This window comes from Gossypium hirsutum, chromosome A03 (genome assembly GCF_007990345.1).
Source record: "Gossypium hirsutum isolate 1008001.06 chromosome A03, Gossypium_hirsutum_v2.1, whole genome shotgun sequence".
Taxonomy (NCBI): Eukaryota; Viridiplantae; Streptophyta; class Magnoliopsida; order Malvales; family Malvaceae; genus Gossypium; species Gossypium hirsutum.
In genome coordinates this window covers 11962634-11983153 of record NC_053426.1, presented here as the reverse complement: position 1 = coordinate 11983153, position 20520 = coordinate 11962634, and the positions used below count along the sequence as shown (strand labels likewise).

Below are 20520 nucleotides of genomic sequence, written 5' to 3'. Positions count from 1 at the left end.
TCCATCGCAAGGATTACATCAAACTCATTAAACGACAATAACATCAAGTTAGCTGGAAAATAATGACCTCTAATTGTCAAAGGGCAATTTCTATATACTTGGTCCACTAGCACATATCTGTCAAAGGGATTGGACACTTTTATTACAGACTCAGTCGACTCTACTAGCATACTCATACGAGGTTTCAACTCCATACAAATATAAGAGTGGGTAGATCCCGGGTCAATTAAAGCGACAATAGATATTTAATAGATAGAAAAGGTACTCGTGATCACGTCAGGAGACTCTGCCTCTTCCTGGGCACATATAGCATAAGTCCTTACAGGCACTCTACCCTCGGACCTCATGATAGTATCTCTTAGCATGCCTCTACTGCTAGCCCCACTTTCGAGGTTCTTCTATGGTCTACCCCTCAAAGAAGCACTACTTGCTTTCACATCTTGTTTTCTCTCTCTCTCTCTCATCCAATTCAGGACAATCACGGATGAAGTGTTCTAATGATCCGCAGTTGAAACATCCCCTTTCATTCCCTCGACACTCACCAAAATGACACCTACCAGATTGCGAGCATTCTGGCCTATTTGGCCAAGTGCTACCGACGCTTGTGACCGAAGTAGTCTGGGCTTTAGAAGTTGTGTTCTGCTGGTTCTTGTTCCTATTTGAATACCTCACCGAAGCATTCGATCGGGTAGTGAACTTTCTCGATCTTTTGGATGATGACTGATGTGATTTCCCCATCTGTCTCTTCTTTGAATCCTGCGACTCAAAAGTCACTTTCCTCCTTTCTTTTATCATCTCTTCGGCCTTACAGGCTCTTTCAACAAGTGCTACAAATTCTTGCAGCTCTAAGATGCCAACAAACACTCAGATATCTTCTATTGAGGTCATCCTCAAACCTCTTACACATGGTGGCTTCTGTAGATACGCACTCCTGTGCATACTTGCTAAGCCTTACAAACTCACGTTCGTATTCCATCACCGACATTCGGCCTTACTTTAGCTCTAGGAATTCCTTCTTCTTTTGTTCTATGAATCTTTGGCTAATATACTTTTTCCAGAATTCCTCCTAGAAGAATTCCCACGTGATCCTTTCTCTCGGTACGACGGACACGAGAGTGTTCCACCATTGATAAGCTGAATCCCATAGAAGTGACACTATGCATTTCACGCACTCTTCAGGTATGCATGATAGTTCATCAAATACCCTAATGGTATTTTCTAGCCAAAACTCTGTTCTCTCCGGGTCTCATCTATGCTAGCCCGAAATTCTTCGGCCCCTTATTTTCAGATCTTGTCTACCGGAGGCTTGTCTCTTCTAAACATGTCTGTGCCTTGCGAAACTACCGGGGCATACTGAGGAATCGGAGGAGGTGGGGGAGGTGAAGTGTTTGGATTCGCATGAACAAACTTCGTGTACCAAGTGCCTATCATACGAAGGTAGGCCTCTCTAGCCCCTCCGTTTTGGCCCATAGTTAAAGGCTCACTCTCTACTGGCACGACCCTTTCAACGGGAGCCGGCACGTTACTTTCCATGTTATCCGTCGTGGCTCTATTAGGATCCAGTTACTATATAAAAACATAATTTATAATCGTCAGAAATCGTCACACTATCAACATACAGTTATGGCATGTATAGCTAGACTTGTACTCTCGCTAGGTTAGTTTTAGAACCGACTAAATCATAGCTCTGATACCATTAAATGTAACATCCTATACCCGTAACCCACGCTGGGGCAGAATATAAAGCATTACGTAACTCGACCTCATGCATACAACCAATCTCAAGTCACCGAAACTCAGCCCAAAATAAAACTTTTTCAATTTCTACTATAAACTTTTTATTATCGGCCTACGAGCCCCAAATTGATCGTTGACAACTATTTGGGACCATCCCAGGTCCTTAAACCAATCTTAAGAAATTTGCCTCTAAAACAGGGCACACGCCCGTTTAGAAGGGTAACACGCCCGTGTGGCTCACACGACCTAAGCACCCCGGGACACGCACGTGTAAAATTAATTTCTAATTCACACCTACAGGGGTTTTCACATAGCCAAACACACACCCGTGTCCTTCACATCACCACAACACACCCGTGTCTGATCGCGATTTTCGTGACAGGTAAGTTTTATGTATTTATAATTAATCATTCTTGAAACTAACTATTATCACGATGTAGACAAGTGTACCTATCGAACAGTAGTATAGTTTTAGCAAGACCGGATTGTCGAACCCAAAGGAACTAACAATACTAGTAATGACTGTCTTTTTATTATCTAACCTAAGAATAAGGGGGTTTTGTTTTAACTAACTAATTATCTAAACTAAGAATTCACAAAAAATAGAATTGGGGAATTACTTTTGGAAAAACGATTGAATTAAGACAATACCTAAGGAAGAATCCACCTAGACTTCACTTGTTATTCTGACTCCGAATCGGACGATTTATTCATTTAACTTGTTCCATAGAGATCCCTAAGTTATGTTATTATCCCTATTCAAGACTAATAACATCTAATCCCTAGATTGAATAATTGAGACTTTTCTCTAATTAACACCCTAGGGTTGCATTAACTGGATCTATGGATCTCCTTATTAGGTTTCACCCTAATCCGGTAAAATCTTGTCACCCTACCTCTAGGCGCGTAATCAACTCCGCTTAATTATGACAAATGTAGTCCTAGACAAGGTCTATTCCTCCTCTGAATAAGAGTTTATCTTGAATCAGTATCCTGGAATATCAAAACAAGAATTAAGAACACATAATTAAGAACAAGTTAAATATTTATCATACAATTCAGAAAATAATAACAAGATTCGTCTTAGGTTTCATTCCCCTTAGGTATTTAGGGGATTTAGTTCATAACTAAAAACATCTCAGAAGAATAATGAATACAAAACATAAAGAAAACCTAAAACTTCTGAAGGGAAATTGAGGGGAGATCTTCAGTCTTAATGGTGAATTCGGCTTTTGAGATGGATCAATCTGCTTCCCTTGAGCAGTTCCCTGCCTCTTTTTGTCCGCATTCCCTTTTCTTCCTCCTCTAGGGTGTATTTATAGGCTTTGGAATGCCTAAGAACCCTCGAAATTATCCTTTTCTGAATTAGACTCAACTTGGGCTCGGAAGAGACACGGCCGTGTAACACGCCCTTGTGCGATTATTTTAGGCCGTGCTCGAACCTGTTAGAATGGCACAGGTATGTGTTCTACCCGTGTAAGTCGTGCTTTGATTCTGCCAAATTGACACGGCCGTGTGGTCTGCCCGTGTAAGGAAGTCCAGGCTGTGTTGATTTCGTACTTTTGCCTATTTTTTCCGTTTTTGGCCTGTTTCTTATTCCTTTCGCTCTCCTATGCTATCTTAAGTATAAAACATGAAATTAAGGAATTAGGAGCATCAAATTCACCAATTCTAAGGAAAAATAATCCATAAAAATGTATTAAGCATGGGGTAAAAATATGTATAAATTATGATTTATCAGTGTCCTAGTTCATGTGCGAAAATATGAACATTCTGTTTCTGACGTCAACATGCTCAAAATGTCACATGGCCAAGGCACACGCCCGTGTATTTATCACTATGCATACTGACTTGAAATTTTTACGTGCAGGGGACACACGGCCGGGCTACACACCCATGGGGCAGACCGTGTGTCTACCTGTGTGGACAATATAAGGCTATTTACCAAGCCTCATTGGCACCCTTACATACCTATCTTCATACAAATGCCAACCAATACCAAAACGAGTACAATTTCTATAATCAAATCAGCCACAATAGACATTCATTCAACCATAATAATGCATCTTTTATAAATTCTAAATGAATGTTAGCCATCATTTAAAGCTTAATACAAATTGAATGGTTTCCAACCCAAGCCAACACATTTGGCCAATTCTCAAAGACACAAAATAATAAAGTTTAAGTCTTATACATGCGATATTCAAAAATATAAATCCAACTATACCAAAAGCTTCAGTTGATAGTGTGATCAATATCTCAGACTTCTAATGATCCTTGAGCTAGTTAGGCAACACTGAAAGGAAATGGAAAGGAAAGGGAGTAAGCACAAAAGCTTAGTAAGTTGCATATAAGTATACAACAACAACAATCTATCAATAATCCACATGCTCATAATACCAAGGTAAGCATAAGCATAACTTACTTATTACCATCCATACAAGTTACATATTATACAATGAGCTAATATCTTATACGTACCAATTAGGTACCTGTACCACTCACAAGATGGTTATACTTTCCTCATTAGCTTAAGAACATAACGTTCACCTTTGAACATCTTGGAACACCACCGGATATTCATTAAGCCTCAAATATGGGTAAAGTGTCGATGCTATGTCCTAGACACGGTCTTACACTGGCTCATATCTCAAGTCGATGCCATGTCCCAGACATGGTCTTACACTGACTATCATCTCATAGCCGATGCATGTCCCAGACATGTCTTACACTAGCCCTCGTCTCAATGTCGATACTAGGTCCCAGACATGGTCTTACACTGGCTCTCATAATGTGGCCGATGCATGTTCCAGACATGTCTTACACTAGCCAATAATAACCCATATGTCATGGCATGAATATTCGATTTATTTCCTAGGTCAAACGGGAACTTTACTATCTCCATTATCATCATACTTTCTCAATTTCAAAATCAAGCAATTCATGCTATATTAATTCAAATATAATTCAACACATAAGCATTAGTGATGTAGTTGTATTATTTACATACAACTTACTTCGGATTACAAAATGTGGCAACTAGTCGGTTTAGTCAATTTGCTTGGCTTTCCCCCGATCTAGGTTTGGATTTGGCAATTCTTGATCTAAAATAGAAAAACGCACTCATTTAATCGCTAAATAAAATTAAGCAATTAAAAATTCACATCTTCGATAAAATGACCATTTTGCCCCTATACTTTGGCAAAATGACCATTTTACCCCTATGCTCGAAAATCAATTTTTATCAAATTTCTTCGCGTCTTAAGCTTATCTGAACTCTTTTTACTCTTATAACAACCCCAAATTCTCTCTATTTCACACATTTATCACTTATTTTACAACTTGTGTAAAATAGTCCATTTAGGTGTTTTTATGGTAACACTTTTCACAAAAGTTGTCTATTACACAAATAAGACTCATATTCTTCCATAAAATTTCATAAAACACCCTAAATTCTCTCATGAAAAAATCCTATACTTTCAACTATTTTGCAAGATAGTCCCCTCATTTAAAAGCTCATGCTTCAAAGTTCTCAAAAATGCAAAAATCATCAACAAAGGGTATGAAAATCACTTACTTATGAGTGCTTCAAGTTGCTGAAAATTTTAAGCTCTCAAACCCCCTTCAATGGAAAATTTTCGATAGAGAAAAGAGATGAGAAAGGGATGATAACATCCTTCTTTTATTTATTTTTATTTTAGTCAAATTAAGCCACCTAACTCACCAAATTTTAAAATTTTGTCTCCTCTTTGACTCAATGGCCGGCTATGCTCCTTTAAAAGGGTATAATTTCCCTTTAAAACCCTTCAATTTTGATTCTCTAATAAAATAACACCTTTAGCTGTCAAAATAGGACTTTTGCACTTTATGCGATTTAGTCCTTTTTCGCAATTGGGCTCACAAATGTCAAAATTAACTCACCAAATTTTCATGTACTAATATAAACATGTTATGACTCCAAAATAATAATAAAATAATTTTTCCAACTTTGAATGTGTGGTGCCGAGACATTATTCTGACTATCCCTAAAATCGGGTTGTTACAGAAACTAGGATTGATGTTGAAAAGGGGAGTTTGAGGTCGAAATGTATGGATGATAGTTCTAGTCTGGTAAAGCCTAAATAATTTTCGGTGAGAGTTCAGGTCCAGAATCTATTTGATGATAAGCTGGATCCAATTACTCTTTTGAAGTACCAAAAGTCTATGCAGGTGGGTAAAGATATAGTTACTAATGACGTACAAGATAAGGTTGAATTAGTGCATGGTCAAGGGAAAGATAAGGAAATTTATTTAGGTGAAGGCATGAACTGTGATTATATAGTGGAGCTACCAGAAGAAGAGGAATCAAAATGTAGGAAGCAGGCTGATATTTAGGTATGTAAGGAGCTTAGAGAGAGCATTTTATCTATTGAATTTAAGAATTTAAATTTAAAAAGAAGGCGTGCTACTTAGAATTAGAAATTGGGGAAAATGATCAACAGAGGAAAAGAATGAGGGTTCTATTTGAGTTGCCAGGAAATGTTAATGGTCTTAAAGATAGTTTTGAGGTGGGGATGGTTGTTAGAAATATGAATAAATTGAGGAAGATGCAAAAAGTAAGAAAGGGTTTAAGGGAGAAAACTAGGAAAGTTTCTTTGAAGGGTTTGGTTGAGGTACCAATTAAGGTGGATATGAAGATAGGGCATACTGGAGAACTTAAGGAGGAAAGGTGTTTATTTGATGGTTATGGTAGCTGGCCTTTAATCGCCACGGGGAGGATATGATTGCTATAACTTGGAACTGTCAAAGAATTTGATCAACCTTGACAATTCAAAATCTGAAGGGGTTAAAAGGGAAGTATGACCTAGACTCTGTTTTTTATTTAAAACTAAAAATAGGAGGGTAAATTTGGAGATATTAAGGTGTAAATTGAAGTTTGATAGTGGTTGGTGTGTGGAACCATTGGGGTTAAGTGGTGGTCTGGTACTTTGGTGGAAGGAGGAGTGGCTAGTGAATATGTTGGAGAGTGAAAAAAATATAATTGGTACTAGATGTGTAAATAATAGGAGTGGGGAGTCATATAAAATTTTTTGGGTTTATGTCCCCCTAGTGTTTGAGGATAGAAAAGAGGTGTGGAGGCATATACAGTTTAAAATTTGTGGGATTAATGAAAAATGGTTATGTATAGGGGATTTCAATGATATAGCTCATGAGTTTGAAAAGGAGGAAGAAAGGAATAAGGAAAGATATAAAATGCAGTGTTTTAGAGAAATGATTGAAGTGAGTCAGCTATATGATATCAGTTTTAAGGGGCAGAGCTTTACTTGGTTCAGTTTGAAGGATCATGTTTAGGTTAAGGAGAGGCTTGATAGGGTACTAGTTAATTTACGTTAGATGGAGGCATGCCCGAATACTCAAGGTTTTAGCCTTTCAGCTATTTGTTCAGACCATTCTCTCATGGTTGTTTTTTTAGATTTTAGGGATAAGAAAGTGAAAAATAATTTTAAGTTTGAAGATATGTGGTTAAAATATGATAGTATTAATGAGGTAGTTAGTAGATACTGAGGAAGGAGTATGGGGATGGGGGGTTTCCAAAGTTAAGTTGGAAGTTAAAAAAATGTAGTGAGATGTTGAAAGAATGGAGTAGAAAGAATGTTAGAAATGGACAATGTCAAAGTCAAGAGCTGAAACCGAAGATTGGTGATATTATGGAGAAGAATGAAGGATCTGATATGATGCATTCTCTGGGAGAACTTAAAGAGGAGCTTAAAATGGTTTGGGAACAAGAGGAACTTTTCTGGTTTCAAAAGGCTAGGAAGGATTGGTTGATGTTTGGTGATAAGAACACTCGATTTTCTCACAAAGTTGTTGTTCAACTTAGACAGCTAAATAAAATTCTCAAAATAAAAAATAGGGATTGTTGGTTTAATGATGAGGAGTAGATAATGAATTACTTCACCTCGTTTTATAAGGATCTGTTTAAAAGTGAAAGGGTAATGTGGAATGATGAGCTTTTGGGTGTTATACCTTCAAGAGTCACTTGTAAGATGAATAAAGTGGCTGAAATTTCTGAAAAAGAGATCACTGAAGCTGTGTTTCAAATGGGGTCCTATAAAGCACCAAGGCTTGATGGGTTTGGTTGTATTTTTTATCATAAATTTGGGGATATTATAAAAGGGGACGTAGTGGGGATGGTCCGGGGTTTTTTAGGGAGGGGGTTATGCCGAGTGGATTAAATGAAACTGAGGTTGTCTTAATTCCTAAAGTCAAGCGTTCGGAGTTAGTTACTAAATTTAAGCCAATAAGTTTATGTAATTTTGCATACAAAATTATTTCTAAGGTTATGTGAACAGAATGAAAGGAATTTTGAGGGATGTAATTTCTCAAAATCAGAGTGCTTTTGTTGTTGGTAGGATGATACATGATAATATTATAGTGGCTCAAGAGGTGTTTTATTATTTGAATTTGAAGAAGACATGTAGGAAGAGTGTTATGGTGGTTAAATTCGATATGAATAAAGCTTACGACAGGGTGGAGTGGGATTTTTTAGAAGTTGCCCTCAAGAGATTGGGTTTCGATGCTAAATGGATAAGCTAGATAATGGAGTGTGTGAGAAGTGTTTCCTACACTTTATAGATTAATGGTAAGCCTAGTAGAATGTTCTATCCCTCTAGGGGTCTTAAGCAAGGAGACCTACTATCTCTTTATCTATTTCTTATTATTGCTAATGTTTTATCCCGTATGATCCTACACAGTGTCCAATTGACTCGTATTAAGGTGGTTAAATTAAGTCAAAACTGTCTTATTGTGCCCATTTATTTTTTGCTGATGATTCACTATTTTTCTTAAAATCTAATGTGCAAAATTGTAGGAATTTGATTGATATTATCCAAATTTATTGTCAAGCTTCTGATCAAAAGGTGAACTATGAAAAGTTAAGCCTGGTTTTTAGTTCGAAAACTACAAAGGACCTAAATAATGCTATTCAAGCAAAGATGAATATTGCTGTGGCTACTAATCTTGGAGTGTACCTATGAATTCCAGATTTTGAGGGGAAAATGAGGAGTAAGGCTTTAGAGTATGTGAAAGATAAGGTGGTGTTGAGGTTAAAAGGTTAGAAAAGCCAGTATTTGTCTATTAGGGGGAAAGAGGTGTTAATAAAAGCTATTGCGTGTTTCATTCCAACTTATGTTATGTTTTGTTTTAAATTTCCTAAGAAAGTATATCTTGAGATGAATGCTGTAATGGCCAATTTCTGGTGGGGTCAGAAAGCTAACGAGAGGAGGATCCATTGGAAGTCTTGGGAGCTTTTAACCCTTAGTAAGTAGGATGGAGGTATGGGTTTCAAAGAGCTAGAGACTTTCAACCTAACTTTGCTAGCAAAACAGTGCTGGAGGCTAATGCATGAACCTGAGGCATTATGGGTGAGAGTTCTGCGAGGCATCTATTTTGCGAATTATTTTTTCCTCGAAGTGAAGAAGGAGGGGCAAGGCATCTTGGGTGTGAAGTAGTTTACTGGATGGTCGGGAAGTTTTGAGGTCTCACTTGATTTGGTAAGTTTTGAATGGTGAAACTATTCAGACTTGGAACGACAGATAGGTGTCGAGCATTCCAGATGGCAAACCAAGGCACTATGGTCATTCGGATGTGTCTTTAGATACACGTGTGGTGGAGATTATGTGTAAGGAATAAGATAGTTGGGACCTATCTAATATTTCTTATTGGTTGGATGATAATTTGATTGAAAAAATTTTAAAAATCCCAATTTATGATACTCAAGATGATTGTAGAATTGTATGGCCGTTTAGCAAAAATGGAGAGTATTCTGTTAAATTGGGCTATCCTGTGTTAATGAAATATAGGAATAGAAGTTGCGAGTTGAAGCCCTCTAGCTCTCATTTGGTTGATCCCAAGCTGTGGAAAATTATTTGAAAGATGGATGTTCATGTAACAGCCCAGTTTTAGCTAAAGCAGAATAGTGGTTTCAGAACCACAAATATGAGGTTAGAAAATTATTTTAATATTTTTTTTGGTGTTTACAGTATGTGAATATGCATGTGTGAAAATTTCGTGAGCTAATTTTATCGTTTAATAGCTCAATTTGAGAAAAAAGGACTAAATCGCGTAAAATGCAAAAGTTGCATTCCACTTGTTAAAAGTGCTTAATTGCCATGTCTTATTAAATGTGAGGTCCTGATGTTGTAAATAGACCATTGATAGTGGGAATGGACATAAATGGGCATAAATTTGATGTTTATTAATGTTTTAAATCAAGGTCAAATTTGTAAATTAGTAATTAATATGTGTTTAATTAAAACAAAACAAAATGTTCATCATTTCATGCATTCATCAATCGAAATATCAAAGAAGAAGAAGAACATTTAAGGCTTGAACTTTTGGCACCATTAATCCTTGATTAAGGTATGATTTTGATTGATTTTTGATGATTTATATGTTTTTGTGATCGTTGCTTCGAGTACTAGCTAGCTCGTGCCTTAATTTTTTAGTTTGTTAGTGATTTTAAAAAATGCCATTGCTAAATTCATGAGTTTTATGATGTTTGATGATGAATTATTCAAGCTTGGTGTTTGATATACATGTTTTATAAAGTGATTTTTTTGATAAAAATGTCAATTAGGGATTTAATTTGAGGAAAGTGTAAATTGAGGGGTTAAATTGTGAAATAAATTAAAAATATGGCCTACTAGGGACCTATAGAAAATTCGGCTAAGCATGAGTCATATTAAATTTTTTGAATTTTGTGTATTTATGAAATAGGGATTAAATTGAATAAATGTGTAACTTTAGGGGCCAAAGTGCAAAAATTCCCAAATATGTGTTTATGGATGAAATTGAATGTGTTGATGAATAAAAGAGTTAATTTGAATGTATATAGATCAAGAACGAAAGAAATTGGATCTAGATCGGGGGAAATCTAAAGTTATCGAATAGTCGATCCAATCCCTTTATTCCGACTACGAGGTAAGTTCATATGCAAATAAATGTCTTTAAATTGAATTATATGTGTTTATTTGTTATTGAAATGCTATGAATGTTGAACGAGCAAGAATCGACGAAGTTACAATATTTGAAAGTCCCGTATGAACCTTAGGAATAGTATAGGATACGAATGTCATGACATTAGGTTACCGAGATGTTATTACATGTAAGACCATGTCTGGGACATTGGCATTGTATTAAGATCACGTGTAAGACCATGTCTGAGACATTGGCATCGTTAATCGATTTCGTGTAAGACCCTGTCTAAGACAGTGGCATTGATATGTGATAACATGTAAGACCATATCTGGGATATGGCTTTCTACAAGCTAAATGTGATTGCCAAGTATCCTTAATGATTCCGAACAGTTCAATAGGCAAGGTCTAGTTCAGAAAGAATATGTGAATGAGCTAAGTGACACAGGTACATAAGAGATTTACACGAGTATTGAAAGGGAAAGTATTTGATAAAACCGATTAAGATATTGAATACATGTTCAATGAGAGAGGTTTGTGAATTTGAATGTGAATAGCTATGTTCAGCATATTTGATTTGTTATGTAAATATTCTTGTGATGACTTTATTTGTATATGACTTACTAAGCTTTTAAAGCTTACTTTGTGTGTTTTTCCATGTTTTATAGATTATCGAAGCTAGCTCAGACATAGGGAATCTTCAGGAACCATTATCACACTATTGACTACTTGTTGGTACTTTTAGAGCTTTGTATATATGGTATATGGCATGTATAGGCTAGTGTCATTTTGGTATGTTTTGAGTTATGATTTTAGCTATGAGATTTGGCTTGTAAATGTTGGTGTGTATAGCCATTTAAGTTGGCTTGAATTATGTGATTGATAAGTGATATATATATGTGTGTGTGTGTGTGTGTGTGTGTGTGCGATGTATAAAATGCCTTATATGTTGGCTTGTTTTGGTATGTTTGCCATAGTTGTTGATATAGCTAAATGGTTGCTCATTTGGTTGGTTATTAGTTGTTGTATTAATGCTTGGAAGTTGGCATATTGTGATTTGATTTTGAGATGATGATATGGATGATAATTTGATGAGTAAATGCATTTAGAAGTTATGTAAGTTTTTGATGATTTTGGCATAATGAATTGGTATATTTTGAATATGGAAATGAGTAGTTGAAATGGTTGAAGATAGATGGCATGATATGTGTGAGATTTGGTATGTTTTGGCTACCTATATATGTGTTAAAAAATACCATTTTGATGGCTAGGTATGTATGAGAAAAGGGTGGCAAATTAGCTTTGCAAATAGCCTATTTTTGTCCACACGGGCAGAGACACGGGTATGTGTCTTAACCGTGTGTGACACACAGTCATGTTACATGGTCGTGTGTCTCACCGGGTACCCTTTCGAATTAAGGCAGTATACCCTACGGTTTTGACATGGCCTAAACACAAGGATGTGTCTACTGGCAGTGTGTGACACACGGGTTCGCACATGGGCGTGTGACCGGCCATGTGACCCGAAATTAGTAACCTCCCCAGTTTTCCCACGGCCATAGCACACAGGCGTGTCTCCTACCGTGTGGTGCAAGTCAGTATGTATGCCCTGTTTTCACATCCTATAACACAGGCGTGTCTGGTGGCCATGTGAGGCACACAGCCTATTCACACGGGCGTGTGACCCTTAAATTAAAGAAATTTTTCTAAGTTTCCCTAAGTTTGCAAATGTTATCGGTTTAGTCCCGAACCACTTCTAAGCATGTTTTAAGGTCTCTTAGAGGTTTATAAGGGATATTGTGAATGTTTTGAATGCATTTTGATTAGGAATGAATAAATGTATGTGAAATAGGTGTATTATCCAGTAATGCCTCGAAACCCTATTCCGATGTCGGATTTAAGTTAGGGGTGTTACATTCTAAGTAAGATGAAAGTCTTTTACTAAAAATTATGCTCTAACGCAATTCCATTGAGGCTCAATCTTTGAAAGAGAAGTTGTTCTCCAACACTTTTATGTTTGTTGTATGGGATGGAGGAGGAGTCTATTGAACACATCTTTTTTGGATGTAATTGGGTAAGGGGTATTTGGTTTTAATGCTATTTTGGTTTGCGAATTTATAAAGAGCATATTCAGTCTTTTGATGCATGGTTTACTGAAGTTTTATCTAATAGTGGGGGTTGAGGGTCTGTCCACTAAAGTTGTCTTTATTTGCTGGTTTATTTGGAAAATGAGATGTGAGGTTATTTTTTGTGGTAAGCAAGTAGATATAAATGGGGTTGTATGTAGAATAAAACTTGCCACTCAAGAATATTTAGCAGTGAAGAATGAATATTTGGTTGAAAGGGTTTCAAAACTGGAGGGTTCTGTTGTAGAAGTGTGGGGGAAACCTCTTGTAGGTTAGGTAAAGATAAACTGCGATGGGGCCTTAGATGTTAAACATGGTGTTGCTAGTATAGATGTTATTTGTAGGGATTGTAATGGTATAGTTCTTGATGGAGTAGCTGAGAAGGTGATTACAAATGAGGTTGAGATTGTGAAAGCTTTAGTGGTCACTTACTGTGAACAATAGGTGGGAGAAATCAATTTTGGAAACTAATTCTCTGATTGTCTTCTTGGAAACTAAGAAAAAGGATTTTGAGAGGCGATGGAAGCTTAAACCGATTTTGAAGAGATTTGATATTCTAAAAGATAAGTTGCATAATTTTTTTAATCCAAAGGATCAGAAGGGATGCTAACAAAGCTGCGGATTGGGTGGCTAAGCATGCTAAAGCGGAGATGTGCTTGGAGGGTTGGATAAATCATCCACCATCTTCATTGGTGTTCATTTTGAATAAGGATGGTTTGCCAACTCCGCCTGTTGCTTAGTTTTGGGTTTGGCCTCAATTTGGTAGAGTTGATTTTATATCTTCTCATTTATCGTTGTTAAGCTTTTCTTTCTCTGTTGTCTCTGTGTTGTTCTTCTCTGCTAATACGGTGATATTTTGTGTTTTTCCAATGATTTTATGAATATGTTTTACTGGCAAAAAAAATGTTTTCCTTGATGCTGTTATTTTATCCGACTCTATGAAATCAAAATCTGAGACTGCAATTTGTAACAGAAATTTTTTTAATAATGCCAAGGGAAAAAAAAAGGACTCAGATCAAATAAATCTATTTTGAGTTATAAAAAAGGTAAACATATTTGTATACAAAATGATTTTAATTGATATATATATTGTTTCCTGTATTGAATGAGTTTTGTTCAATAAATTGTTAAAGGGAGAGATTATTGAAAAATATGGAATGATTAAAATGTGTTTAAGGAAGTACCCACTTCCTTAAAACACCGCAAGAGACTGACTTGTTTCCATATTTGTGTGATTGATAATTTATTGACTCATATATTTGGGTTGAGCTGAAATCATGGATAGTATCTAGCCTATAAATGAATATTATATCACTTGGGGGAAATATATTTGTAGTATCTGATTGAACCATGTTTATCTAATCTCTTGGATCGAATTGGAATATTGAAGAATTAACTGCCACCAATGATTGTTTACCTTGTTTGTAATTATTATATTGTATTTTGCTGGTTTAGCTATTGTTTAATAGGGATTGATTTATCTTCATCATGTTAGCAAGTCTCGAAAAATTCTATTTGATTGAGAGACTTATATAAGTTTATGTATTGAAAATTGAAAACACTTAATTTGATCAAGTGAGAACATTATTTATGTGAGTGCATTTGATTGTAAAACCTTTATGTTGTGATTTTACAAGCTAAGTTCTTAGGAATAAATTAAGTGGTGAGAGTTCATATAATCAAATATACAAAAGTAAGTAAATTATCACTGGTGTTATAGATTTAGGTTCACTTGTTGTAAGTGTTCGAAGATAGTGAATATTTCTCACTGAATTAGTCACTGCAGACATAGGAAACCCGAATTGCGTAAATAATTTTTGTGTCCCCTATTTTTATTCTGCAATGTTTGAAGAAGTGTCAACTTCTCCAATCACTTTTGCTAGCACTTAATTTATTACTTAACTACTTCAAGTCAACACATACTTTCAAAAAGTTTAACACAAATTTGAAAAGGAAAGTGGATTGAAGTGTAAAAAAAATAATTAGTAGTGATTTATGATAACAAATAGATTTAAGTGTGAATTTATCGATTTGCACTTATGAAAAAAAACCATATATATGTTGATTGCATAAAATTTAAGTAATTAATTAATAATTTTAATATATTTATAAATTCTTATAAAATGCTAAATGTAATCCTTTTAAAGTGCAAATGGAATAAATTAAAGAATAATTTTAACTCAAGCTTTTTTTTAGTGATTATGGTAACAAGTAAATCTAGATGAGGTAAATATAATTAGGAAATATTTAAAAATATAAAAAAATTATAATCATATAAAAAAATTGTAACGCTCAAGTAATTAAATAATTATATATCTTAATTAAAAAAATTTAAGTAATTAATAATTTTTCATTATATTGATTAATTTTTTTTGGTGAAAAATAAAACAGAATTATAATTTAATAACTATTAAGAGACTCTAAAGGCTTTGCCTTTGTTGAAGAATTGTAGCCACTAAATCAAGAGGCACTTATTGATTTAATTCTTTTAAGATGCTAATTTTTTACTCTTTCTAAAGTGCAAATTTAAAAATTGAGAATGAAATAAGTTTAATTAAAATTTTCTCATAAATCTATATTATTATTTAAATTCTTAATTAAAATAAGTTGTTAAAATTTCTTTATATATATTTAAAATAAATAATATTATTATTATCATACTTTTGTCTTTTTATTCTCTTTCACCCAGGTTGCTTGTATATATTGATAACGTCGCTCATTAAATTAGTGCCACAATTCAACTCAAGATCGATGAAAGCTTTTTTAAGTTACCGTGCTCCCAATAATTTAATTATTAAATAAATATTTTATAACTATATTTTCAATGTTGAAATTTTCTTTCACCAACATATTAAATAATGCTATAGAAAAATGATAATAAGGATTAGAAAAAAAATTGAATACATTTAATATTTTAATCACATTTATTTATCTATTTAAAAATAATTTTTACTTATAATTTAAACTAATTTATTTTAACTTAATTTTGCACATATTACGTATATTTTATAATTATTAAATTCCAATCATATATTTCAATTTTTTATTGAATGTTATTTGTAATTCTAAAAGCATAATTATATATGCAATGATAGAACTTTAGTAGATAAATTCAAACTTTGTTAGATGACTACTTTGACTTGTTTTGATACCTGGTTTCAAAATCATAATTTTACCTTCAATTAACTACAGTTTGAATAGGCTTTTCCAATCATTGTTTTAATTTTAGGATGTACGTTTTTCAATGATATTAATGCTTTTAGAATAAATTATTGACAAAATCTACTTTTTATTGTCATATAAGGTTTTTTTAAATAATATTGGCCTGCTTTATTAAAACCAACATTAAATAAAGTGTTCAGTACCGATAAGCCAATAAAATACAAATAAAAGCAAAACCATAAAACATTAAAACCAATAACATAAAACCACGAAAAGAAACCCAACGATTTCCTATGCACACCAGCTCAGAGACCCTTCATTTCTGATCCCAAATCTCCAGTGAAGGTTCAAAAATGAAGAATGTCCATGAAATTGCTGCTTAGATTCACAAGTACAGCTTTCTCATACCACGAAGAGGTTACGAATCGGCGCGATTGATCCTCATTTCCTCCATCGCCACTGTTTCCCGTATCATCGTTGGGCCCTCTTCCGCCCATTGCATGTCACGTTTCCGGCGAAAGTCTTCCTTGGCTAATATGTGAGCAACTCGATTCCCTCCCCTTTTCATATGCTAAAATTTAAACTTCTCAAAACCCATAAGTAACTACTTGGCTTCCCCTGTATATATATGCTAACCTCCGATCTATCCAAATGTTGCTCCTTTATTTTTGAGATGACCACCATTGAATCCCCGTGACTTTACGAAAACCCATGTCCTGGGCAAAACGAACAGCTTGAACTGCAGCCAAAGCCTCCGCCGCTTCAGGTGACTGAATATTTCTATTCCAACTACAATATGCCCCAATTAACAGACCATTTTCATCTCGAATAACAACTCTTATACTGGATTTTTGCAGGTCACTGCAAAAACCCTCGTCAAAGTTGGCCTTAACCCATCGGGTCTTTGGAGGGGTCCATCGCACAGGCTGATCTTGGCTAGCCTTTGGGTAAATCTTTTCTATCATTTCCAGTTCTTTAACACACCTTAGAACAAATGAACTGAACTCATTAACGGTTTGCCTACTTCCCTCATGCACCAGTTTTTTCCTTGACAACCAGAGAGCCCATATTGTAATTGTGATAAATGATCGGTGATGGGTATTCTCATCAGCGATTTAAATATCAGTCCGATACCGCTATAGCGGCCACTATATAGTGGTAGCGGTACCGTCTTAAAATGTTATTGCTGAAAATAGCGATGTGAAGCGAAATCACACTAATAGCGGTGAGTCGCGCCTAGAGGTGTGCATGGGCCGGGCCGGACACAACTAAAAATTTAGGCTCGTTTATTAGGTTTGGGTCTGGCCCGGCCTGAAAAATAGGCCTAAAATTTTTTTCAAATCTGACTCGAATAAAAATGTTAAAATTTGGGCCCAACCTAACCTACTCATATAAAATTTTATATTATTTTTATATAGTTTTAAAACATATATAAACCATCAAAAATACTAAAAACATCAAATAAATATTTCTCAACAAATTGAAATTAAATTTTAAAAAATATGTATACTTAAATAACTTAACAAATGTTTTTAAAATAATAATAAAATTAACAAATGTCTTTAAAATAATAAAAAATTAACAATAAAATAAGTTTTATATAATATTCAAACAATAATTACAAAATAGTAGCAAAATAGTGAGAAAACAATAAGAAAATAATATTAAAATTTTTTTTTCATGTAGTGAATTCAGGTCGGGTCAGGCCGGGTCCGGCTCAAAAATGCCTTACCTGAGGTCCGGCCCGTTTTTTAAACGGGCCTTATTTTTTTTACCCAAGCCTATTTTTCGGGCTTATATTTTTGTCCAAACTTTCTCACATTTCGGGCGGGCCTTCGGGTCGGGCCACACGGCCGTAATTTAACGGGTAACGACCAATTGCGGCAATAACGGGCCACCATTCTCGTTATTTTCTGTTACAGTAAATTAAAAAAAATCCATCTTTTCTAAATAAAAATCAACAGAAACAATGAAACATAATAAAACAAAAGAAAATATATTTCTCTACTTGCAAAACCAGAGTGTTTTCAATCAAAAAAAAGCAAAAAGAAGACCAAATAAATAGAAAAAAACTATCAAAATTCAAAACTCAAAAGCAATAGAAAATATGAAATTATATTTCTCATATTTCAGTCCCTAAACTCCAAATCAAATGGCAAACAAAGTAAACCCTGATCACTTTCACATTCAGTGATTGAAAATTTTCAAATAAGTATCTAAAATTGTCTTGATTCTTGGCTTTTTGCTTGTTTTTGCAGTGCAAATATGTTTTTTAGACTTTAAGTTAGGGATGAAGGGAAAAGGCACAACCAGCATATTCCAAGAATTTGATAGAGTTTTGAAAGGATATAAGTTTTGAGAGGATGATAGACTTTAGGCCTCTTCAGTTTTCTTTCTAAGTTTTCTGTCATTTGATTTTTTTTTTCTTTATATTTTCATTTTTATTTTCCTTTACTCCTAGCCAAAACCAAGACACTGTCTAGGCTATCAATAGTAGGACAGCTGCCATGCATTTACACCTAGCTAGCATATTTCTTTTTTATTTTCCTTTACAGGTAGTAAGACAAGCAGGACAACTGTTAGGAATTAGGATCAATTTATTCCTAATCACTCTTTAATGGGAGTAATGTTTGACTTAATATGCAATAGGTACTTGAAATTAAAGCTCATAAATGAAATTCATTATACTGGTTAAATATATATATATAATTATTTTTAAAATAAAACCACTATATATTATTTAATGAGAATGATATCCTCACTATGTTTATTAAAATTAATATAAAAAACAAGATTTAATTTGAATGATAAATTTGAGGATTTGAAAGTTTTTAAATTTGTTTATTGTTTGTATTTTTTTATATGTATTTTGGATTTAAATTGATTTTTTATATTGTATAAAATGTAAAAATATTTTTATATTGTAATATTTGCTACTTTGTAAAAAGGTTATGTTTTTTTTTTAAATTTCTAATGAGGTTAGTGTTTAGTTGACTCTTGACATTAACTTATTGACAATGAAGTATAATATAAATATTCATATTCTATTTGCTTAATTTTAATTGATATAAATTTTAACATATTAATAATTTATGAAATTAAATTTTTACATACACATATGGAGTTTTAATAATTTTTTTATGTAATTATATACTATGCTAATGCAACCATAAAAAATCATTTATACTATAATTTAAGGAGTTGATTGAGTTGATGTAACCTAATAACCGAGACCAAACTCAATTAGAAAATTATTATCCATTCATTTTATAAAACAACAAATATTATTTTGAGGTATTTATATATTTTTATATTTGATAAATTTAGAAAAAAATACATGCATATAAATGTAAATAATGACATTTGAAACCGAACATTAAAATCATCTTAAATTTATTATTTCATGCCTTTAATTTTCATAACAATTTTTTTATAAATATATTATGTAAATGTTTTCACCTGCTATTTCTATAAACTAGCTTAAGTACTTAAAAGTGGAAAAGAGTGAATCCCACCTCACTCCCATCCTCTTCATCTTTTAACTTGTTGAAGCAAAGTATATTTGGGTTGATTTATTAGAGTTTGGAGAGATTTTACAGAAAATGAAAACTATTTTGACAACAATCAGATTATTGTATTTTTTAATATGAAAGCCTCAATCTTATCAGGTTTATAATTTTACTTTATATGTTATTTTTAATTAATATTGTAATTATAATTTATAATGATAATTATTTATTATTAATTATTATTATTTTAAAATCTCATAACTTTCATAATTTATTATTTATTATTATTATGCATGGATTATGCAATAAATTTAAATTTTCCATGTTAATGATGTTTACTTTTTTTTTTGTATTATTTTGTTGATAATATAAGTAATGAGTTGCTTATATTTCTAAATATAATTTTATGTTTCTTATATATAAATAAAAATAAAGCATGTCACCATGTGAAGAGTTCCCGACTAAAGGATTGGAGGGTGCACCAAGTAATGATATAGGTTGGCACTTTGGAACTCCAGTGCCAAATACGAAAGGAAATATTATACGCAAACTTTGTGGTAAAGTTGTGAAAGGAGGAATAACGCAATTTAAAGAGCATATTGCTCATAAAACTGGCAATGTTGCACCATGCCCTAATGTTATTGGTATATGATACTTTATTATTATTTTTAAATGTTATTGTAAATTTTCTATAAAGATTATATATAATTGATAATAATATAAAGTGTGAATTATTATTTTTATTAACAGGTGTCATTAAAAAAAATATAATGAATATACTGAAAGGAAGCAATACAAAGAAAATAGACAAAAAGAGGAGAAAAGATGAATTTTTATCTCAATTAAGAGAAGATGAGGATTAACACGAGGAATTCATTGATGAGGTTTCTGCTATACGGCAAGCAACTCGAGAAAGTATCCAATCACAACACGAGTGGCATAGAAGGGAAGAGTTCAGACGAAGTACTGGCGGTTGGAATAACATTTATGCAGAAGGGCGATCTTCTCATGGATTAGCTAGAGAATATTGT

At 33.6% G+C, this 20520-nt stretch overlaps 1 long non-coding RNA gene across 2 annotated transcripts; it reads left to right on the top strand.

Annotated features, from left to right (window-relative positions):
- The first annotated feature begins 16225 nt into the window (after positions 1-16225).
- On the top strand, positions 16226-20203 carry LOC107886250 (uncharacterized). 2 transcript variants are annotated; one of them, XR_001680678.2, is made up of 3 exons: positions 16226-16746; positions 16838-16927; positions 19925-20203. It is a non-coding gene; the product is annotated as an uncharacterized lncRNA (long non-coding RNA). The 2 variants fall into 2 exon arrangements; XR_001680677.2 differs by lacking the exon at positions 19925-20203 and adding an exon at positions 18239-18621 and having other exon boundaries at positions 16235-16746.
- Positions 20204-20520: the final 317 nt, after the last annotated feature.